The sequence below is a fragment of the Micrasema longulum genome, unplaced genomic scaffold (genome assembly GCF_059751315.1).
Source record: "Micrasema longulum isolate JH-2025_06_02 unplaced genomic scaffold, ASM5975131v1 h1tg002062l, whole genome shotgun sequence".
Taxonomy (NCBI): Eukaryota; Metazoa; Arthropoda; class Insecta; order Trichoptera; family Brachycentridae; genus Micrasema; species Micrasema longulum.
In genome coordinates, this window is record NW_028279229.1 from 12751 (window position 1) to 38796 (window position 26046).

At 32.5% G+C, this 26046-nt stretch overlaps 2 long non-coding RNA genes across 2 annotated transcripts; one reads left to right on the forward strand and one right to left on the reverse strand.

Moving 5' to 3' along the window:
• Nucleotides 1–354: 354 nt before the first annotated feature.
• LOC148273143 (uncharacterized) lies at nt 355–4808 on the reverse strand. The gene is made up of 2 exons (XR_015824656.1): nt 4698–4808; nt 355–3533 (listed from the first exon to the last, which is right to left on the reverse strand). It is a non-coding gene; the product is annotated as an uncharacterized LOC148273143 (long non-coding RNA).
• Nucleotides 4809–21329: 16521 nt separating this feature from the next.
• Nucleotides 21330–25451, forward strand: LOC148273144 (uncharacterized). The gene is made up of 3 exons (XR_015824655.1): nt 21330–21344; nt 24961–25095; nt 25225–25451. It is a non-coding gene; the product is annotated as an uncharacterized LOC148273144 (long non-coding RNA).
• The last annotated feature ends 595 nt before the right edge of the window (nt 25452–26046 follow it).

Consider the following 26046-nt stretch of genomic DNA (forward strand, 5'->3'; position numbering starts at 1 on the left):
CTCGACGTCCTGGACGTCCACTGCTGAATGTTTGTCGGCAGTTTATGCCAGAGCTTCAGGACGAAAACCTGACAAAGCAATCTGTATCGTAAAGAACTTAAGATGTTTAATGAGTTTCCTGCAGAGATTAAGGATGCTGGATCTATCGCATCGTTTCGTGAAAGCGTCTAGATTTTGACAATGTTTAATTTTTTACATTATTTTTGTATGTATTATATATTGTTTATTAGTTCAGGTATAACAAGGTGTTAAAATTTTATTTGTAAAACTAACTAAAATAAATACATAACAATAACAAAAATAGTTTTAATGTGCCAACCGGTTTCAGAACATGACTGCGACATATAACTTTACCTGACAGCTATAATATAAAATAAACACCAAACCTTCGTAATAAAACTATAAAATGGAAAATATTGTTACTACTACTACCACTACTATCACGCCATTTTAAGAGATTGCATTTGAACCGCGTTCACTCGGATTTCATCCTTACTCTTGCCAGTTTCATATTTCACTTCAATACATAAGTGCTGGGACTAAATCTCCGCTGTGCACTGCCAGTTAAGCTTCGATTGACATATTTTTATTAGAAATTACCCGCATTCACTCTCCTTTCAACATCTTTTTCTTCTCTTCCGTCTCTTGAAAACATGCTTCCCAGATACACAAATTCTTTTACTTGTTCAAGACATGTGTTGTTTAAATTAATTATGCAGTCAGTAACCTCATTTTTCCTTTCAAATACCATAACTTTTGACTTACTTTCGTTCATCGCAAATTCGCCCTCCAGGCATACATCATACATTCTAGAGACTGTTTTTTGTAAATCCTCGTTGGCGCTTGCTAACAGACTGTTGATATGACAAATTAAAAGTTAAATACGAGTACATATCTCCATGAATAAATTTATGGAATAATAAAACCTAACAGGATGTTTGAATAGCAATGTGAAAGGTTCTACCGGGATATTGTCACACAAACAAAAGGGTTTCCATTTGCTTCATAAAGGATATTAATTTATTAACTTGCGTAAAATTTTTAATAAAACAACTATTGTCTAAACAGGAAACGAATATTTCCAAAATGAAAACATTGTTCTCTTTATTAAGCTTTTTTAATTTTATACTATGAAAGAAATAAAAAACAGCGTTTGTAATATTTTATAATCTTTGTAAAGTACCGCACTTTGGAAAATTAAAAATATTATATTCTAGAAATGTTTATTTAAAGATTATTTTATTGACAAACAAACAAGCCATCAAGCCGTTTCTTCGAAATAGGTAGAGACAACAGAATACCATATCTATCTGTTTTTGCAGTCAGACCTTGTTTTTGACATTGGATTTGGTCATGAATTTAGGCAATACGGGCATACGTTTGTAAGGAGAAAAGTCAGACCGCATTTCCTCTTAGTGTACTTACAAAACTTTATTTTAATGCTGTTACGTAACCATAGAAACAGGTTTGGTTTCCTTAAATAAAACACGCTTAACTCATACCTAAAAGCTCACTTATGCCATAGTCATATTTAGTCGTTTTTTAACCGCCAGCCGGGCTATAACGTAAGCTTGACATTTAAATCGAAACCAAAATGCCTGATCGTATCATAAAACCATGAAAAACTATTGGAATATTCGTAAAAAAGATGGTGTAACTTTTCATTGGTAAGTACTTGTTTCTGATTGAATTATAAAGCTTAAAATATTTCATTAAAAAATAAAAATATTTGCGTTCTTATGATCAACCCAAATATTTCATTTTGAGAGCCATTTTCAACGTGTTGTAAGTAAATCACTATAAAACAATGGGAATCAAGTTGGGTCAGAGTGGGATTCGAACCACGGTTCTTTGAGTCGTGAGTCCGAGACACTAGCCACGGGAACTCTACCCGGTTCAAATATAGAATTATTTATTGTCATGTCAAATTCTGCTCTTCTTTCTAACAGGGTTGCACTTTATGTAGGAATATGTTTTTTTTAATGTGTTAAATGTCAGTTAAAAATATTTTAGTTATTTTACCCAAAATTCAGTAAAAAAAAAAAATGGGTCAAGTTATAAGGAATTTAAAGAAATAATCCGATTGGGATCCATTAAAAACGAATGTGGTTTGAAAACATCGAAAAACATTTTTTTATATGTTCGTCTCGTCGAATGCATCCCTAATTATTTAATTTTTTTCATTTGAAAAAAAAACATTTAATCTGATCGCATTTTTTCTACTAATCAGATCGAAGATTTTGATTGTTTTAAATATATTCATGTTAACGCTTATCCAGTGAGTCCAGTACTTATTTAGTGTATCCTGTGGGAAGACACATGCAAACATTGCCTTTTGTATATTGCTTTCCTGCGTGAGGGCATTAAGACACGGCATGACCAAATCGAACCAATTCTTTAAGATGAATATGTCGAAAGTCAGAATTATTGGCGCGCGTGGATGGGATGTATGAATGTAGCGTAAGCAAGGTATTATATGCAATGACAAAGTGATATGGCATTCTATCTTCCCTGTCCATCCTTACGGGGAAACAGTGAGATGGTTTGTTTGTTGAATGAACTTGATTTGAAGCGAAAGTCTGATTGTCTTGCCTTCATGAATCAAATGTTTGAGATACGCGTGTCAAATTTTATTTTTTTAAATGTTAATTTATTAAGGAAAAACAACAGTTGTTATATAAGAATACAAAATATAAAAAATAGTACATACATCCAGTTAAAGTTTTTCACAAATATAATGAGAGAACATGTTACACAGTAAAGAGAAAAATAATGTATTATAAAAGACATGAGAAAAAAAAGAGCTTGTAAGAAGGTTAAGAGACAAGGAAACAGATGGAGGATTGGAGGAGAGGGATTTTCATAATATAGTTGACCAATTAAAAATTTGGATATTATAATAACAAAAACATAATTAAAGGAACATAAACTTATCAAATGTTTCATTTTACAGTGTTTCAAAAAGTTTTTTTTTGAAATCAAAAAAAATTATATTAAAAATATCTAAATGGGGACAAAGTAAATTTAATTTGGAGCAGCTACGATAAATAAACGAGTTTTGAAAATATTTTTTTTGGGGCAATGAATTATAAAAAAAATTAACTTGTCATGTTGACTTTACGGGACAATTGATTGAAATACGCTCCAAGAGATATGGACTTTCGATAAAATTGTTTGAAATTTTGAAGAGGAAAGACAGATCAGAAGATATGAACAACTAAACTTGTCTGATATGGAAATCATGACGATTTATTTTCACTGATAATAGAGCTTATAAGGGTGGTAAGGCAAGTTGCAACAAGTCACACAAGATGGAGGCAATGCGATGTAATAGTTGAGGGGTGAAGAAGAGGAACAGGAAGCTAGAACATGTAAAATAATTGGAGTTCCGCCATCAGAAGCTTCCACAAACTTCTGGGATTTGTCGGGTAACCGAGGTGTTTACTATAAAGCAAACGTAACTCTCATCGGTGGTTCCACAAACAGTATGATTCTTTATCCCTTATGAAAAAATACTTCATTATTTTCTGCACCTATAAAAAATAACAAGTGTCTTTTAAAACAATGTTGTAACGTATATTCGTGAGGAGTAAGAAAATTGTCAAACTTCCATTAAAAAAATAATACAGTGTTAACCCAGAATGTATCAACAAATTGCAAAGATTTTTTTAAAAAATGGACATTAATTCCATAAAAAAAAAACTAAATTGTGATTTAACGGTGAAATTTATTATTTTTTTTGCTCTCTGTATTGTATTTTAGATAATGCAAAAAAAAAAAAAAAACAACTAAATAAATGCAAAAAATATACATCACCACCAGTTTCGCTGAGCGGCCAAGGAATGAGAATTTCTCCAGAAGACGATAATAATGTCGTATATTAAAACACATTATGTGCTAAATCGTTAAAAAGATAAGATTCAATATTTAAATAAACTCGTAGCATCATTATTTACTGTGCATTGCTAATTAAGAACAGGTAATCGAAAAATAACAAGGGAGCGTTTTTGGAATACAAATTTAATTTAACTAATAAATTTAATAAATACAGACAATTGAGGTTACGCTTTTACAAATCTACCTAGCTGAATTTTTCAATTGAAGTTTCAAGAGTTATAAAAACTATATTAAAATATTACAATTAACACACTAATTAATTTACCGAAATTCAACAATAATCCTTGGTAGATATTTGATTTAATATTTAACGAAGCTTCGACGCTTCACGAGGAATCCTATTGTGAAGTTTTGATTAAACAGATATCGGATCACAGATTAGATAGCTTTTTTGTATTTATTAGACAATATCAAACATAATTTCGCTCTTCGTATTATGTCACCAGACTTCAGAATAACTACGACGACATAATGTTGATGAATTCCAGGTGAAATTTTGATGCCGTATTACAACCATTTTGAAAATAGCACACAAAATACACGTTTCATCAAATTAATAATGGACGTTAAACACAGCATCAAGTTGTATGAATATCAAATCGATATAGGTTACCAATATTAAAACAGATATTATCGATAATCAATGGTTAAGATGGTTTTTATCCCATTAAAATTTGATGATAAAATAAAAATAAAAAGGTGTACGAAGCCTGTTTTGAAAAAATACAAGATTAGATTTCAGTTTCTGACCATCTTGAAGCGATAAACAGGTGTAATAGATTGAAATTCATTGTACTTACGTATATATTGACGCTTCCTCTTTTAAGCGATTACATCTTTGGCCTGGCGATTTCGAATCTTTCCAAGTAGAAGTTTGACCTGCCCTCCTCGCTATATTTTTAACAAGTGACGCGGATTCTAAGATTTTTGTTGCCAGATTCCGGTTCGATGTTTGCCGACAGAACAAAATACGCTGTCAAAAACGTAAGTATTTGCGCGGTGCTCAAAAACGGGGCAAGATGAAATATATACGTTACAATGTCTACCATATGGTAAAAGAAATGTTATTTTTTACTTTTTTCATATTTTTTAACATTGTCCGTTTTTCTCCAAATGAGAAGAAGAGGACACGACAAAAAAAATACAACAAATTAGTCATTAATGAATACAATCTTCACCGTACATTGCGCAAGCAGCATTGACAGCTCCATTCCCTCGATTGAACGCCTGCAGAAATAGCTGTCGAAAATGCTCACTTTTGTCTACTCGGCATTCCGTTTTGAAGGCTATTAATCAAATAAAATAATCATGTACGTAAAGGCAAATATGACATCTGGCAGAAAAAAAAATCCTTTTAATGACGTACAACCATTCCCATTTAATTTTACTTTTCGTGCTCGTTTTAACATGAGTTTGGAAAAAAACGGACACAACTTATGTCAACACCTAATACTTTTAATTATAAACTACTTGATATTTTGATATTCATATCCTTGTCGTCAATATAAGTAAATAAATGGTTTTAACTTTTCTTTCTACCGATTTTGAGACGTACCGTACCCTGTCTTCCCCGTTTCCTACATCTTTTTATATTTTATAATTTTTATTTAAATAAATTTTTCATTTGGCAAACCAACAACTTTAATTATTTTGGGTATATAAAAAACCAAAACAAATAACAAATCAGGCGATTACATGTTTTCTTGAGTAGCATTTTAAGTTTAAAATATTTTCACTCGTAAAGTATGAGTAATAAGCAGTGAACTTATTCCAAAAGAATAAAAATACATTACTCGGATAGCTAACGCCGTAAGTTAATGATAAGATTATTTTCTAATACGTGGGGGTACCCAAAATAAACCGGACATTTTGAAAATTTGTTTTATAAATTATTTTACAAAAAACTTTTAACGACCTTAAAAACAGTTTCTATTGGAGCTATTTTTTTTGTATTGTTGAAAACATATTTTTAATTTATTTTCCGTGATACTTGACAGCAGCCCCGTTGTTTTTTTCTCAGCTCAGCAACGTCGCTATCCTTTTGCGTCTCTTTTCGTGAGAGGCAATAAAATAAATCTTAACACGGGTAGATCGGGTGATTAGGAGGAGTGTTGCACAGAAGTAATACCTTTTTTGTTTGAAAATTGGGCTAGAGAGATTGCTGTGTTGAGCAAGTCGAGAGTCACTTCATATAGCTTCATAACTTATTTGATGGTCTGTTGTCAGTTTTTCATAGTTTCAAGTCATTAAAGGAAGTTCAGAGCGGATGGTCATTAGTTGATATTTTATCTCTTTGAAACGGTAAAACCACTCAAACACGTGAATTTTCGCCAAAGCATCATGTCACATCCGTGACCATACAAAACAACAGTCACGAAAAAATCTGCCAAACGAAACCTTATTCAGCAACAGCTCTTGGCATGCTGAATGAAAAATTGTAGTTTTAAATGATTCTGTTGGAAAAAAAAATGCCAAAATAACTCCGCCTACCCTAATGTTAGTCCGGTTTCTTTTGGGTACTCTCTCGTACATCCCATATGAAAAAAATAAACGGAAATTTCTAATTTGAAATGCTCGCGCTAAAACAATCGGTATATATATATTTTTCACGTTAGCAGCACTGTTTTTGACAATTTGTCAAAGTTTGACGGTGATCGGATGTTCAGTATTCTTCAGTTCAGCGTCTGTTTGAGTGAGCCAAAAAAATGTTGTGTTGCAATTTTTACAATGGATAAAAAATTAAAGCAACAAGCGTGCCTTAAATTTGGTGTTTGTTGCTTAAAAATTTCGTGAGTCGAATCAAATGTTGAATCAAGTTTTTGGCGAATCGTGTATGTCAAAAACACGGGCATAAAATGGTATAAAAAGTTTAAAGACGGCCGTGAATGCTTAGATGATGATGAACATACTTGACGCTTAACAACATCAGTTACCGAAGAAAACATCGAATCGGCAAATCTAATCGTGTTGGAAAATCGACGTGTACCAATTCGAGAGCTTGTTGTGTTATTGAGAATCTCATATATATTGGCAGATCATATTTTGACAGATGTTTTGGGCATGACACGCGTCGCTGCCCGCCTCGTCCCAAAAACACTGAATTTTGTCCAAAAGTAGCGTCGAATTACTGTGGCTAAAGAGATAATTTCCAACGTAGATAGTGATCCCACATTCATTAAACGCATAGTAACCGGTGATGAGACGTGAGTTCACGAGCTTGATGTACCAATCGAACAACAATCTTCTAAATGATTCTTCAAAAATGTGGCAAAACCGAATAAACCTCGTCAAACTTGTTTGAAAATTAAAATTTTTTCGAAAAAAATGAAAAAAATAATGACAATTCATGAATTGTACACCACGATAATGTGCCATATCATACAGCGTTGATTGTTTCAGAGTTTTTGGCCAAAAATTTGACTTATGTCATCAGCCAAGCACCGTATTCTTCAGACCAGGCCCCGTCTGATTTTTTATTTTCCCAAGACTAAAATTGCCATTAAAAAGAAACGTGGTTTTAGACGATTTATGCCATTAAAGAGATGCTAAAGGCCATACCTTTTCAGGCCTATGAAAAGTGCATGTACAATTGGCATCAATGTATCGTCGCTGACGGAGAGTATTTTGAAAGGGATAATAAAAATATAAAATAAATTCATTTTTGCGTTTTTTCGCCAAATAACCGTTTATTTTTAGTCACAAGGTATAATATATTCATTATTTCATTAAGTGATTTCATAATAACATTAAAATAAGTGAAATTTTGGCATGATTATGAATTTTGCCTGTAATAATCAACTTAAGTATAGCAAATACTTTTAGTTGCAATTGATTGATTTGGTATTTATTTTGTAGAACTTCATATTTAAATTTGTAATATAAAAAATCAAACACTGATTTATGTCAACTGAACACTTTTTTTTATTTTTACAAGTAGTTGTTGTTTGGACGTCCAAATTAAATTTTTAACAACCTGTATTTGCAAATGAATAAGGTAGATCTCTCCATTGAAGATAAGTTTCGCGGAAGTGAACACGTATATGAATTAAATCGTAACTCGTTTAATTGATCTGCGACTAACTTTCAGACAAATTACATATTACTAAATGCTTACTTGGTATTATACGCTTGCGAGAATATTTAAGATGTTTCCGTAATATATAATATTGCGGAAGGCACCGCACGGCGTTTCGTTTTATGCGAGCTAAATGGTAGAAATTCATATTTGAATTTTTGAACGATGACGTCATGAGTCATCCTTACATAATTTCTATGACTAATACAAGCGTTAACTAGCGAGTGCATGCGAAAGCATAAATATTTTTTGTGATTACAAATTGCTTTTATTCTCTAATTGCCGCTAGCATCAGTGTTGTATTTTGAGTTTTAAGTGTTTGTTTTTGGATCCCAAAGAAATAAAGTGTATTTTTTAGGTATATTTGTTTTACCCAAATTAATTTAAATTATGCTGCAAGCGCTTTTATAAAATACATACATGTCCTAAGTTTACGTTAAATAAAAATACTTAACAATTTCAACTTCACAAACGTTAACAGATAAAAGAATCGAAGGAATATAGATGGTCAAATATGGGCAGAATGGTGAATGTAACACAGTGTGTATAGTGACCACTTAATCCAGCCAATGACAGGTCATAAGCCCTGTGGAATATATTATTTATTGTTTCCGCATTTAATTTGTGGAAAAACATTTTAAATTTATTGAAAATGAACATTTTGTACTTTTTACTACATAAGAGTTTAATATATTATAACACCACCCAAAGAATAACCCATAATCAGGTGTAAATATAAACTTATGTTGGGTAATTCCGAATATCTAAAACTAGTTGTGTTATAATATATCAAAATCTTATGTGATAAAAATTACAATGTTTCATTTTTAAAAAAGCCCTGTAGATGCCTGGACTTTTATATTCCCTTCTCTAAAAAGTTCTTCATCTCTGTTGTAATTTGTTGATGAACAGCTCCCTGTGGAGTTGAATCCAGTCCTTGTCTACAAAAATTTGGACAAACTCAAAACATTGTTTAAAAATACTTCTCCAGATTTTTTCAAAAACTTCAAAATATATTGTGCGTATATTAAACAACTAATGCTTACCTGAATTTGCTTAAAGTTTTTTGTCCACAACTCACTGCATTGTATTTTGACTTATATTTTTATTTTTATTACATGGAAGAGTTTATCGAAGCAAGATAAGTTTGTAGGAGTGTGAAAAAGTGTTATGAATATATTTGAAACTAAAAAACCGAATATGTTACTTTTTAAACACACTTTTATGTTGATTTGAATTTGTAATAAAATATTTTATTTATTTTTAATAATAATTTTAATAAAGATATCTCAGTGAACGGTCATATTGTAATAAAAATTTAGAAAATAGATAATTGTATTATTTAACGCAATTTTTCATTATGGTACGATGAAATATATCTCATGGGTGGGTTTCAAGACCTTTCAGAATTTTTAACGTCTGGCTTGTATGAAACGAAACACTGTATGCCGTGGTGCGGAAGTATTATACACATAAAATAATGAACATACGTTTCTTTGGTTTTTGATGCTTTGAAATAAAAACAGATTTAAAAAGAAAGAAAGAAAAAAACTTAACAAAACCAAATAAATTGGTTTAAAATATTTTTTTGTAAAAAAGTAGACAAAAAAATTCAATTCAATTCCAACCTGTATCACAACACTGACTATCTCTTCATTCTAGTAACGAGAGAACCTTTTGAATACCCTTTCATCGCTTTAATTTTCTTGCCTTCTATTTCACAGTAGTAGCTGCTCAATTGTAAAATAATTTACCCACAAATGTTAGAGACGCCTTCTTTATTTATATTTAAGTCAAGATTGAAATTTTACTATCTAAATATTTAAGTTGTTCCTTTATCTTTCTTCTTTCCTTCCCATCCCCTCTCCTCTCTTCAAAGAGTATAGTGTTATTTTTTTCCTTTTTTTTTATCTTTGTTTTTAATTTTGTATAGAATCGTAAGATTCATACGTCCATGTATTTGTAATTTTCTCAAACTGAACGGTTTGGGTAGGTAGGAAGAAATTGCCTTAAGGCAATATGCCCGCCCTCGTATGTATTTAAAGTGTTAAATATATAAAATAAATAAGAATAAACATATACTTGAATGTATTTGAAACTTGTAAAATGTAAAATAAGCGGGTGCTTACAAATGCAACCAAAACAAGATAAAAATAAAATACAATAAATAAAATAATAAAAAATGTATTTTCTAAACAAAAATTAAAACCACCTTTTAAAATTAAAATATAAAACATGTAAATAAAGTAAGAAAAGAAAATGTTAAAAAATTAATTAAAAATGTTTTTAACGAGATATAAAAATTCTAAGTTTCTTGAGTGAAAGTTTTACATAAATAGTAAAATAGTATAGAAATGTTTTGTCTTTTAATAACATTTGTAAAAAAAGCTTTTTTTTTTTTTTTTGACAAGTTAAATGGCAGCATATTAAATACATTTGAAACCTTAGAGTATATACATCTATGTATTAAGTTTGGAACAATATAATTCAACGTACGCTGTCCAAACCCTCAACTATATAATCAGAAAGTATAATAATATATCAACAATATTTTGAGTTTGTCATTTTTGAACACAAGGACTGGATTCAACTCCCTGGGAAGCTGTTATACTAACATATTACAACAGAGATGAAAAACATTTCAGAAAAGGTAATATTGAAGTCTAGGCATCTACCTGGCATCTACTTGGTTTAAAACCAGCCAATGACAGGTCATAAGCCCTGTAGATGCCTAGACTTCTATATTACCTTTTCTGAAATGTTCTTCATCTCTGTTGTAATATGTTATGATAATATACTGAGTTCAAGCTTCTTTTGATGGTGCGAAATTGTAAAGCGCCTGTGAGGTGATTTTTTACAAAAATAAATAACTAATAATAATTAAATAAATAATTTTAAACAAACAAATGACATTAGCTTTGTGAATGCCTAAAGTTTTAAATTCCTTTCTCAAAACAAATACATCTCTGCCAAAATCAGCAAAATGCAAATTTGTTTCAATTTTGGCTGAAATTATTTAAAAATTGCAAAAAGCACAAGATGGGGGAAAAATTTTAGACCCAACACAATATGTTACCTAGTATTACAAAGTCAATCAAAGTTTGGCCTTCGCTGTTCTTAGGTCCGCGGGGAGAAGCTCCATTTTGAGTGTAAACACAGTTAAAATTTTCACTACCCTTATCTCCTTAGAAATTGATGGGGAAAACATGACCTTAGGAACGAGACAAATTGGTAATGGAATTAAAAATGACTATAGGGAATTTAAGTTTATTATAGGCGAGTAATTTTGGCTGGCGTTTTGTGGTTGCTTGCTTCGAACTAAAAAAATATTTAAAAGGGATGAAATTCTTAAACACGTCAGCACTTAGAAAGGTAAATGTTTTCATTTATTTAGTTTTTATTTATTTATTTATTATATATACGGTCTAAGCCAAAACAACAGTTACATGAAGAAACAAAAATACCAAAAACTGAACAAAAATAACATAAAACTATGTAGCAATGACAAACAAGGGCAAAACAATAATGGCATACAATATATTCATAAAAACGAAAGACACAAGACTTTGAACTAAACCATGCCAATCCAACTTCATCCCACACTGTTTCAGTTTCGAAGAGATCTACGAAAATCCGGAAGATCTATCCTAAAGAATTCCAAGTCGTGTGACGAATTAACCAATCTACACACTCTGGACATTAATATACACCATAACTAAAAAAATATTTAAAGAGTTTGCATATTCTTGTTTGTATATTTGTCAGCCTCGTGGTGTAATGTTCAGCGCGTTTGCCTACCATGCAAGAGGTCTCGGGTTAAATTCCCGACATGGTCGATGTAAAATATTGATTTAAAATGGCGTTTTCACCCTATAACATTTCATAGTCCCTGGACTGGTACCTGAAGTGTAAGACTGATCATCTTACATTCATGTAACATGAATGATTAAAATACGCTGCGATTGCTGTACCAATGGAGTTCCCTAATGACCATTAAGTGCGGAAAGGGAATGATGGTGATGGTGATGTAAATTCTTAACTTTTAATTTATTCACTTTTTATTTAAATGTTTACTTTTTTAACTATTTTAATTATTGTCTTTATTATTTGTTTTAGGTCAGACTGTAATAAAACAACTTAAATTAATTGCTAACGGCAATAAGTCCATTATTTAACGTATAGAACCACTGTATAGATAATACACGTGTATACTATTGTTTTTTTTTATTCATGACATTGTGTATATATGGTTTAATTTTTTAAATTTGTAATTATATTATGTAAACCAACATCAATCCATCACGCCGTTTCCCCGTAGGGGTAAACAGAGAGGAAAGAACGCCATATCACTCTGTCTTTGCATACAAACCTTGCTTCCTCTACATTCATACATCTTCTCATGCACGCACACCGGGCTTATGACCTGTCATTGGCTGGTGTAAGTGGCCACTTTACACACCGTCCATATTCTCTTCTCAAAAATGGTTTCCCTCTCTGTTGAAATAAATTTAAAGTTTTGTTTCATTCATCATGATTTCAGGCTGTTTTCCTTACGATTTCCACCATTTAAACATAAAACGATTTTCTATTTTTTTCTTAGGTCTTTTAATTAGTCCGCCGAACTTTGAATTAAAAAAAAAACAACGGTACAAACATTATATAAAAATAATAAAATATCATTTCCCGAATTTTCGAGGTAAATATTTTATTTTAAAAAGATAAACATCGGTCTTTTAAAACTTTAATTTAAGTGGAAGCTTCCAAGTACCGCAGCGTTGCAGCTCGACTTAAATGGGTCTTTACTTAGACTTAAGGAAGACTTAAGTGTTTAAGTCGGTTCAAGAATGGAATAATGCATACACCACCTGTCACATTTCTTAACCTTAAACGGCAATTTGTGGGTTCTTAAATGACCAAACGTGGTTAAAAGGTTTTTTCTTTAAAATGGGGTAAGTTTTTTTGTTTAGAAAGGAAAATAAGCAATAAGTATGCTGAAAATTGGCTGGTTTAAATGGCCAAATTACGCACTGTGCAACATTTAACATTTTTGATGAATTTCACTATCATGAATAAAAGTTTTTACTTTTTGTTTTAAATTAGCCCCTTTTCAGCCGAAAAAGCTCTCTTTCTTCACAAAACTCAACAGATGAAAGATTTTTTTATATTTTATTTAAAATTTCATTGATAAACCCTTACGGGCTACATACATTTAACAACATATTTTTACTTTTAAAATTCACATTCTACTGTTAACACTTAATGCTTGAATGCCGGCCGAATACGCATAGAATTTACCCAGTGCCCGGCCCATTTTTGTGAAATTACATGCTTTGTAAAGGATTTCTTAAAAGTGTCATAATTATGAAAATACTGAATTCAATTACTTGAAACTTCTCAAATTTATTTAAAACAATCGAATAAGTCATTTTTGTGAGAAAGTTTTGCCAATATTGGCCTTTATGGAGAGCCACACTGCTATGTTCGCACATATACAGGTCTCTCTCCTTTTTTTGTGCTTTGTATTCCGGAGCCGTGTAAACACGTGATTAAAATAACCACACGTTGTGTCCCGGTCCCGTATTTTCACGTAGTTTACCAGCAGCAAAAAAGTACTAAAAAAGTCACTAGATGTCGATAAAATGCACCTTTTTAGACAGCTGGTCAACCACGTGAAAACACGGGACTGGGACACAACGCGTCGTTATATAATCACGTGTTTACACGACTACGGGATACAAAGTGTTAATGATAAATTTTTTTACATCTTTTGTAAAGGTTGTTTGAGTCTTTTGTTTAGTTTTGTCTGGTAGTTTATTGTATAATTTTGGTACGCTGATTTTCGAGAATTTAATCGCTGATCACACCAAAACCCATCTTACTAGTTTGTCTGTCAAAATCAACTACGCATCTAAAATTTTTACATTTATATTGCAAACATGTGTAATAATCTAGGACAAAAAAATCTCTTACAATTATGTTTTTAAATTTTAAAAGAGTGCTAAAGAAATATCCAAGCAGCGGTGATGTAACGTCGTGTTACATTAAGTGAAAAAATACATATTTTGAAGAACTTTAATTTTGAAATTTTGAAATTAAAATAATTAGCAAATGTTCGTACCGTTTGATAATTAATTTTCTTAGTATTTTTTGTAGTATTTTTTATAATAAAAAAAAACAGAGATGTTTGTGGTCTATTGTAGATACTAAAAGTATATACTATGGTTAAGGCAACTCTGTTTTGGCCTACGGTTGTATTATTTGTAGGGAAGGAGCGGTCGAGACTATTCTTGAACCCTTGATAAAGGTACATAAATTAATATTAAGGATAATATTGCGAAAATCGTACAATCATCCGAGTGAAGGCCTTTTCAAATCTATACAACCTGATACCGTGTGTTTGGAAATTTGATAAACCATCAGCATTGAAAAAAAGAACTACGATTTGGTTGACAGACATTGGAAGTAAGGAATCAAAAAAAAATATTGAGTATAGTCATCTTAATATTATGCAATTCCATTAAATCATTTATAAATTTATTTAATTTTTTACATGAATATATAATTAACATATTTTTAAATTTTTTATTTTAATATGTAACTTTATATGTATATTTGTTTTTTCTTTGACTTTTTTCTATTTCTTCAATATCATTTTTATTTATGGGTGAAATATTCGATAGCCATATTTGCCGCAACAAATCAGTTTCTTAGAACAGGCATTTGCCCATAAAGAAACCAATTGCAACATTTAGGCATATATTGCATACCTTTCATATATTGAGCTTACTTCTAGTACAAGCAAAATTTGTCAGAGTGTTTTTTGTGCTATTTTGTAAAATATGAAATGCATGTTTAAATAAATAAATAAATACATCTTGATTTCTTTAACGACTCATGTAATATAGCCACAAAACAAATCGAAATTGAAATATTTCGTGTTTTTTAATATATTTTTTAAAAAGAATTAACTTGTTAAACCTCTATTTAGGGGCTTGTCAGCAGGTGGAAAAGATAAAATATGGAAGGAGGTTATGAAAAATACACCACAATACCCTGACCAATTGAGAAAAAATCTTTCTTGAATTTTTTTCTTGCAACTGGCGGGAATTGAATCGAATCGGCCGTCTAACCTACTGCGCCACGGCGCCTGTCATTTAATGAAATTTTGTGTAAGTATTTTTTTAAAAACGTATCACTACTCAGTTTGATGAATCAGATTCATTCACTGCCTAGTAAAACGTGTGTACAAATTTTAAATGCTTTCGAAAGGTTATTCATATTTAAAAAGTAAGCCGTGAATTCATACAGTTCAAATTGGCTGCATACATTTTAACCAATCTCTTCAAAAGTTTCCAGCACACATCTTCTTGTGGTTGAACAAGTTTTAAAAGTTTGTTCGTAAAACAAACGTGAAAGAAGGAAATGTTTTGTAAAGTAAAAGAAAATTTGAAAATTGAAGTTCCGCAATAAACTATCTTGCATTTTACTAAGAAAATAAACGCGCTGCACAGTTTTATATTTTATTTTTAAATAAGCGTGATTATGAGTTACTGCGTTTATTATAAAATAAATCAAGTCAAAGTTTTTTTTAACTTGTAAACGAGTGGTGTAAGAAGTTTTATATTAAAATACTTGGATTTCTTTTTACCAACTGATGAAAACTGAGCATGTTCGCGTGGAGCTTTTTCAGCCTTTGTTTTGCGAAACTATTTAATAATTCACATGAAACTCACGTGAAAAAAATGTACCTTTGTATGCACAGAGATAACATTAGATTGTTTCTTAGAAATTTTGATTAAAAAGTTGTATTATTAGAATGAAATATAATAGACAGAACACAACGAAATATTTAAAATTAATTTGAAAAATATGTTATTAAGAAATTTTGATAAAAAAAATGTAATATTATTAAATGTTTATATTAGCTCTTAAGATGTTATGAACTAACTTAATAAAGCATAAATAAATAAATAAGAAAATTGGCTTTCTCACAGAGAAGAAAAAAAAATAATGTTGCAATTTTCGTACATAAATAGTTGAGGGATTAAATCAAATAGGGTAAGGTACTTATAAATCTGGAATAAAGTTGCGCCTAGGCTTGTTTAAACACAGGGAAAATGGTGAATGTTACACAGTGTGTAAGGTGGCCATGACAAGTCATATTTTCTGTAATTGCCTTGACTTCCATATTCTCTTCTCATAAATGTTTCGCCTCTATAGAGAGGCGAAACAGTGTGTTTGCAATAATGCAACAAAATTGGATCGTAACAACTCCCTAGAGAGGAAATCCAGCATGTCTTCAAGCATTTGGACGTATTTAAAACACTGCTGACAATAAATTTTTACTATTTTTTATTTACTATATACTCATTACTAGGGAAACCAGTTTCCACCCTTTCGGGAGGATTTAACAGTGTTAAGATATTTTTTTAACATATTAACGTCATTGAAATATTTCTTTTATCCTAATTTTCAGCAGCTAGATTTTGATTCTTCTTTAGAAATATTGTTTGGTACGATACATGATGGCTTTACTAACCAGAGTAGATATAACGTTACGTGACCTTATTATATGTCGATATAAATGTAACGAGTTTTTTTAATTAAAAATAAATAAAAAATAATTTTTAATTTAATTATTAATTTTATCATATTTATATTTTTTGTTTAAACCTTTCCCCGTTCCGGTACATACCCCGTTCCAAGCGAATATTATAAGTCCATGTCTACGAAAATTAATTTATATTATTATTTACTTCAAACCAGAACCAACCAGTTAAGGGAAGGTAACCCCGTCAAAAATATCCACTACAGAAGGAAACGGTAATCAAGTCTTATTATATTTTCTTAGGAATTATTACAGCGAGTACATCAATAAGCCATCGTCCTGGCTGCGGAATTTAAAGGTAGCGCAAGACGGCAGGCTTTTTCTGTCACAACTTTGTTTCGTGAGTTCGTTCGTTCGTCATTTATCCATCTCATTCTAACTCATTCAAAATCGTATTTTGCTCTCTTTCTTAAAGTAGTGAAAACATAGTAAAAAACATTAAAAAATAAAAAATTAAAAACCGTTAATTAAAATGTTATTTATTATTTTTAATGCTAACAATTCATCATTATCATTCCCTTCCCGCACCTAATGGTGCATAGGGCACTGCATTGGTATACAAAACTTAGCGTTTCTTATTTTTTTTATTACATTAAGGTAAGATGATCAGCCTCACGCTTCAAATACCAGCCCAGGGACTATAAAATATTTTTAGTATCATAACACCCTTTTAAATAAATATTTAATATCAACCATGTCGGGAATCGAACACGAGACCTCTTGCATGGTAGGCAAACGCGCTGACCATTATGCCACGAGGCTGAAACATTATAACAATTATAAGTATGAAAACTTTAACAGCCCTGCTCTGATTCGAATTTGAATCGTGCAACAGAGAAGACGTTCTACAATGTCAAGTTTGATGAAATGGCCGACAGACTCTTTCTAAGTGCCGATGTACGATATGTAATGCCGGGAATTGTAATTTTAAGAGTAAAATTTCAAATTATCATAGAAAAATAATTTCGGTTAAAGGTTTCTTCTGTGCCTTGCAGTTTTTCATTTATTTCTGTTATTTTTCTCCCATACCAAGAGTAGGAGAACACTTTATGACCATTCGGGGATTTGTCTTTATGTACGGAATCCCTGTTTACTTTAAACCGGTTTCCAGATTTTCCCCACAGAAGACTTGAGGTCTAAAATTCTGATTTGCCGAGATCATCTTAACCCCTTTTAATTTAAATAAAAAAACTCTCAGTTTTACTCACAGGAATAAAAAGCAATGATTTCTCTATTTTTCCAGGTATTTTGGATCGTTTATAAAAATTGCCTCGGCGAATCGTTTTGTAAGAAATCGTGTACACCGAAAATAGTTTATTTTTATGTTATATTATAAATTGTCGGCCTCGTGGTATGGTCAGCGCATTTGCCTACATTGCAAGAGATCTCGGGTTCGATTCCCTACATTGTTAACATGAAATATTATTATCATTATTTTATTTTTTTAAAGAGAAATGTTAGCGTTCTTTTAATTTACCCAAATATTTCAATTTTGGTGACCATTTTTATTAGAAAATTTAAATCAAGTCAGGGTACTAGGGTTCGAACCTCGGGCCTCTGCTCCATGAGTCCGCAAAACATGCCACGGGACCACAACCCAATTTGGTTTAATTTAATTTAAAAGGGTTTTTTACACTAGAATATTTCATAGTCCCTGGGCTGGCACCTGAAGCGTAAGACTGATCTTCTTACATTCTACCAATGCAGTGCTTAATGCGCCATTAGGTGCGTGAAAGAAATGATGATAAGGGATAATTAAAATACATGTAAAAATCATTATCAAACCCTTATCAGCACGTAATGGTGCATATGGCACTGCATTGCTGATATAAATGGAACATGTCTCGATCATTTGCTGCAGGAACGTAAGGTGATCAGTTATACACTTCAGGTCCCAGACCAGGGATGTTAAAAGACCCACCCACTTAACCGGATCCGTTTTAGAGGTCTTGTGGCTTCTTTTTAGATCCGCACATTGGAAAAACATTTTTTTAAAGGTTTATTTAAAAACTAATTATTTTTTATTATGAATATTCATTGTAACCAAAATATATGCTTTTTTATATAATTTACATTAACTGCTTTCATTGGCCATATCACCGCCAGAGCACTCTGAGTATCTAGTCAATTTGCCTCTCACCCTTAATCTTATTTTTATGTTTCTGACGGCGATAGGGTATGTTAGTTCATTAGCTTGTTAGTAAACCGAGAAAAACGAGTTTATCTGGTAAGAACCAGAGCCGTCACTTCGCTACCACCTGTAACAGTTAAAGACGGTTAAATATTGCAGCGTTTAATCACATTATAAACTAATATTTGTCCACCTTCCGAAGAATTGAACGCAGGACCTAGCATGGCAGGCAGCGGCCCAACCACCACTTTTCCCTTGATTCCATTATTAGGATGTTAACCTGAGAGTATCAATCGAGTGAAAAACACTCGTTTGGAATTCATAAAATTTGTAAAAATTGTTTAGCATCATCGGTGTCTGTACAGATACGGTCGTACGGCTGCGTTTAAAAACACCAAACCACTTCTTTACCACGTTTATCATTGGAGCAGAGTCCAAACACTTAACACTTGTTAAGCCATTGCTTTGCTGAAACGGTATTTTTTCTTATTAAAAAACAATGCTTTATCAATACACGAAATTCAGATTTTCCCATCGTTTTGAATGTTATGAAATTTTGACACATACTATTAAAAGGTTGATATTACTGAAAAATTATACGAATTTGTCAATAGTGACGCCCACTATATTTCCTCCTACGAATTGATTGAGTGACAACAGTTATCGTATGAAAAAGTGTCTTCAAAGGTGTTAATTCTATTTATGTTATATAAAACAACAAATAATAAAAAAGTGCGAATATCCTTTCCCCAACATTTTTTTAACAAGTTTTCAAATCCAACATTAGACATAAATATTATTATTCGTGAATAAAAATTAATTTAACACTTTTTATTCCGGAGCCGTGTAAACACGTGATTATATAACCATGCGTTGTGTCCCGGTCCCGTGTTTTAACGTGGTTTACCAGGTGTCTAAAAAAGTGCATTTTATTGACATCTAGTGACTTTTATTAGTACTTTTTCGCTGCTGGTAAACCACGTAAAAACACGGGACCGGGACACAATGCATGGTTATTATAATAACGTGTTTACACTGCTCCGGGATACAAAGCACAAAAAAAGGAGTGAGGCCCTGTATATGTGCGAACATTGCAATGCGCAATGTGGCTCTCCATAAAGGCCAATGTTGGCAAAACTATTATACAAAAAATACTTATTTAATTATTTCAAATAAATCTCAGAAGTTTCAATTGATTTTACGTAGTATTTTCATAATAAGGACACTTTTAAGTAACCCTTTACAAGGCATGAAATTTCACAAAAATGAGCCGGGCACAGGGTAAATTCTATGTGTATTCGACCGGTGCTCAAAGTGTTATAAAGTTGTATAAATTAAATTAATTTAAGCACCTCGACTAATAAACAAAAATCTACGAGTATCTACCTATATGGATGTTTGTTTTTAACAAAAACCATCGCCATCTCACGAATCCTAGCATCCCTAATTTCTGCAGGCAACTTATTAACTTACTTAAGTTCTTTATGAAACAGATTGTTTTGAGTTGCCTGGATTCTTGTTTTGGGGAGTCGGAAACCTTTTCACCCCATCGTAGGAAAGCGATGAATTTGATTATTTTGCTGAGCATTTCTGAACATATATTCGGGAAATATTTTATTTTTTATTGAAATATTAACACTAATGTATAAAGACTGACTCTGCATTGCCGAAAGCATGTTCAGTCTCGTCAACATATGGTGATCTTTGTATATCTGCCACATACCAATATTGTCCTCATTCCCCTATTTTGAGCTTTCTGCATGACATTATATTGATTTTCAATGCTCAGGAAGAGAATACTTAAACAATAATTAAAATGCGGCTAACAATTGCCCTGAAACATAAATTACTTTACTTCATCAATATTTTTAACTTGAATATTTAGTTTTTTGCATTCATTTTTTTTGTTTTTGCTTACTATCATACATTTACTTTTTGAAACATTAAAAAAAAAATATATATTTTTTTTTATTAATAAATTTCATAAAAGGTACATGTTTTTAAAAAAATCTTCACAGATCTACTTTTATACATGTAGTTAATGTTATCTCTGTAAAGCTCGGGTTTCCTAGGACAGCGGTGCCCGTATTTTAACGGCCGTAGTGAACATTGATGCGGTTGACAGCCGTCGTAACGGTGACTAGAGAGTGGTTTCCTATAAAAATGGTTTTGATAATACCGTTATAAAATAAAACCACTCTCTAGTCACCACTACGACGGCTGTCCACCGCATCACCGTTCACTACGGCCGTTAAGATACGGGCACCGCTGTCCTAGGAAACCCTAGCTTAACTCTCCCAAAAAAGAGACTAACTCTTGTGCTTGGAGAGTGACTTACACTGTTGTAGTTGTTTAATTTTTAAAAAAATTATATATATCTAACCAATAAGATATTTGATTTGAATCTATTTGCATCTTACTGTTTAAGCCATCATCATTATTTTCAGCCACAGAGAGCAAAGCAAATGAATTGTAGCACAATGCGAAATAACAGGGAAGAATATAAATATAAGCCAAAACGTTATAAGGTGTGAAGGGGATGGCAAGATGGGATAATACGGAGTTCCCTTGGGAAATCAGGCGACTATCTCGCTCACTCGACCAGACGTCGGTACTCCCCGAGATAAATTGAGGTAATACTGACCGCATTTTTTTACAATATTAATAAGAAATTTTAATGAATTGGGAAATGTCCTCGTGGGAGACTTTTAACACAGAAAAGTACGAATTGTTTGTCGCGTCTTATTTGTCATTTGTCTGAGGACTTATATCAAATATATATATAAGCTTTAATTTAAATACAGATGTATGTAATTGCATATAACTGAAATGGCTCAAAATTAGACAGCGAAGAGACTATCATGGTTTACCTCTTCGTTCTAATTCTCAAGGCACTCTCTTAATACCCATCCACAATTCCTCTTTCTTCTCTATCTCGGCGGCCTCCGTGGTATAGTGGTCAAGACGCTTGACTCACAGACGGAAGGTTCCGGGTTCGATTCCCGGTGAGAACACAAAAATTAAAATGTGATTTTTCTCAAGCCTGGGTGTTCTGTGATGTAATTCACCACTGTAATTGGGCCTCCTGGCCTGTTATGGTGCAAAAATAAAATAAAAAAATAAAATCTCATATAGTGTCCATTGGGCTCGACTTTTTTTTTATTTTTTATATGTAGTTGCATTATTCAATACCTTGCTAGTAATGTACAAGGTTTATATATACTTCAAAGCGATAGTTATTAATTTGTTTACTTAAAAATATTTACTTTAATGAAAAACTTTATTTCGTTATTTTATGTAAGGATCAGTAAGATGTTTCGGCTGTGACCTGTTTCAAGAGGAAACCACAGAAAACTCGTCAGAAGAAGGCGGACTGTTGTTATTCGTCAACAGATCTTCCGATCCACCTGAACAGTGTTCGGCATTTGGTGTCCTGCTATCATTGATACCTTTTATTGCCTTCACTATATCTGTCATGTATAATGATACCTCTCTTGACAAGTCCCTGTGACTAATCACTACATGCACATCGTGTAAATCCTCATTTAGACTTCTGCATCGCGCCTCCAGTTGCATTCTCTGCAGACTAAAAAAGGGGCAATGCATCAATAGATGGGAGACATCTTGGAGAGTAACATCATCGCATGGGCAAGTGTTGATCTCAGATATTTTGAATCTGTGTAAATAACTCATAAATCCGCCATGTCCTGTCAGGATTCGTGTGAGTTCGTATCCTGCACGCTGCAGTTTCCTAAATTCAAAAGCATGGTAAATAGATGGAAAAAACATTTTTGTTACCTTTCCTGTTGGTTCTGCTAAATAGCGATCATTCCAGAGCTGTAAAGTTCTGCTTCTTATTTTTCTCTTAGCAAAACTTATTGGGAAGTCAGCAAAATCAGGAACTGTTTTTTTAATGTTGCTTCCCGAGCCTTTTTGTCAGCTCTTTCATTGCCAATTATTCCGCAGTGTCCTCGAATCCAGCCAATGTACACATTTTGCGATCGATTTTTTAATATCTGGATATCAGTTCGTATACTCATGACCATTGGGTTCATCGAATTACGATCCGCAATCGCGTGAATACATGATTTACAGTCTGTCAAAACCGTTTTATGTTTCCATCTATTAGGCGGTTTTTTTAAAACGTAAACTATAGATTCTCTAATAGCGTATATTTCAGCCTGAAATACAGAGCAAAAGTGATCGAGTTTAAACTTCCTGGCAGGCAGTTCTCTTACGCCATCGTAGGGTACAAATGCTGCACCTACTTTGCCATTTAAGAGACTGCCATCAGTGAAGATCCTCAATTCATTCTCTTTTATGTCAGGCAGCGTTTGGTCATTGAATCCATAGTCTATCTGGTATCGCTCCGCAGGATGAGGAAGGGAGAAAAAATTTCCGGTTCCCTGATAAAACCTGTCAGTTGGCAAGTCTCGCAGAGTGAGACTCTTCTTGACCTCATAAGCTTCTGCAAGCTCCTTGATTCTAAGGTTGAGTGGCATGAAGCCGCTAAAAACCTGAGCAGACACCAAGGAGATTGTTCTATAGCCCTTGCAAGACCTGATGGCAATTTGTCTCTGAATGGAGTCCAATTTCTTCCTGTTATATTTTTTATTTACCGCATCTACCCACACACTTGAAGCATATGTAATCAGGGGCTCGACCGCTCCTACGTACATTTGCTGCATTACCTCCGGTGATGCACCCCATGTTAGTTTAGCGGCCAGAACAAGTTTGTTTGTAATAGCCGCAGCTTTTTTACAAACATTGTCAATATGTTTAGACCAATTCAGGTGGCGGTCTATGGTTATACCTAAAACTTTAAAATGATCGACGAATTCCAACCGGACTCCATTCATGTGGATGATGGGCTGCTGGTCTTTTCTTCTAGAAATGAACATTGCATTTGTTTTTTCTTCAGCAAAATTAAGTTTGGCTTTTAATCCCCATTTTGTTATAATCTCTAGAGCATCTTCCGTTTTCTTTACGAGTTCATTTATTTTGTCTTCTACAACTATTAATAGGAGGTCATCTGCGAATGCAGTCAGTTCGACTCCACGGCCTAAATCTTTCTGAAGGACATCATCTACAATGTAGTTCCAAAAACTTGGTCCACATGAGGATCCCTGAACACACCCCTTGCTCGTGATTTTCTCAAGTGCAGCATCAAAGTGTGACAATTCAACTCTTCTTTGGTGATGGTAACTTTTTGCAAGCATAAACAGGTTTCGAGGGTACCTTTTCCTACTTAGTTGGCACATCAAGAATGGCCACCAAGCATTATCGAAGGCTCCGCGGATGTCGAGTGAGATCGCTATTAATATTTTTTTATCATGCAGCGCCGTTATAATTATCTTGACGGAAGCGTTGAGAGCATCTTCCGTTGATTTTTGAGGGGTGAATCCAAATTGTTTTGAACTTGGGGCTCGACTGTGGAATCATCTTCCATCCACCATCAAAGATGTTACCAGATTATCTCTCTTTTTCTTCCTTTATTTCTCTCTTTATAAAAGGAAAGCCTTTTTCCTTTTTTCCATTAAGTAAAAGTTTTGATTTAAGGTAATTTATAAACAAATACGTTTATTTCTATTTTTATATATCTTAAGCTTTTTAATTTTAATTTTCTATATATCACGTTATGTAACTTGAATTATAAAAAAAAACTATAATTTTATTTAAATTTATTTCAACGGAGAGGGAAAACGTTTTTGAGAAGGGAATATGGAAGTCTAGGCATTTACAGGGCTTATGACCTGTCATTGGCTGGTTTAAGTGGCCACTTTGTGGAACATTCACCATTCTGCCTATTTTTTAAACATCCACATTTCCTCAACTCTTCCATCTGTTGACTTTTGTGAAGTAAAGAAGCTGAAAACTTTATTATGTGGGTGAAACTCATCCGGCTGAACCAAATCACCTACTAGGCAGCGTCTGAAAACCATTTTCCAATTTTTATACTTCTTCTTTTACCAGGTAGTGAATTCAACAATGTTTGAGTATGTCCAAATACAAAAATGGACATACTCAAACATTTTTTTACTTTTGGTACTCATTTTTAAATATAAAATAACCGGACACAACTTATAGTAACACCCAAAACCTTATGAATGCTGTTACGGTTTGCTTGAAATAAATCACGACTTGTTATTAACCGTATTGTGTAATGTGGTGTAATTTAATAAATCACATTATTTAATTTCTAAAAATGACTTCAAACTTGTGCTAATATTTATCCAGCACATTTTTCAGAAGCGATAACAATTTAAGTATAAAAAGCTTACCGGAGTAGGCAACATTACTATTCATCTCCGTGAACAGCAACTTATCAACATGCAGATCCAGAATCTCTTCCTTGCCCTCTTCGTGGTCGTTGCATCACTCATGGTAAGGACTTTTTACAATCTTCTTCTTAACATGTCTGCTTCCCTTGCGGTAGGCTTCACCGTTTATCTTGACACGACTTAATTATCCGAATCCCAGTAACTGCCATTAATATTAATGTATCTCTTCCAGGCCACCACCTCAGCTTCTGCTGCTCCAGGTTACCGACCAAAGTACAGCAACTACCCCAAATACTACAACAAATATTAATTTCTTCTTAAGCAAAACATAATTTAATTTACCATGTAGACAATCGTCGAAAATAATTCATTCCAAACCTTAGTTGTGAAATTCTGGATTTTTTTGGATGATTTGAATTTTTATTTTTCTGAGTGAAATAAATTTACGAAAATCCAAAATTTTTGTTTGTTTTTTACAATTAAATATAATTTTCAATCACATTCCTTATAGTTTTAGCATTTTGCAGAATAACATTTTTGAGGTATAATTAATAAACACTTAAATATATGCGACCCACACGAGTTTAATGCCAGTTAGAACTTAACAATTCGAGTATGACCAGACGTTCGTAAACCGGATAGATTTCTAAAGGTAGTTAATTATATATTTATTTGTTGCAACATAGGGAAAACATTTTCATCAAGGGAAAATGGAAGTCTAGGCATTACAGGGTTTATGACCTGTCTTTGGCTGGTCAATAATAAATCACAACAGATATGGAAAACGTTTTAGAGAAGTGAATATGGAAGTCTAGGCATTTTTATATATTGATAATTTATATAGCGCCGTTTTTGTAAAAATCACTTCAAGGGCGCTGTAATGTGATTCTTTAACGTATAAAATAATTTCGTCATTTCGTCATTTTAAAATGGCTATTCATCAAACTGCTCATCCTCTATATATCAGGATATGTACATTATATTAGGCTGAAATTTTTTTTTCCACAAAACCAAGAAAAGACCTTCGTGTTTTTTTGGACATGCGGTGAAAAAA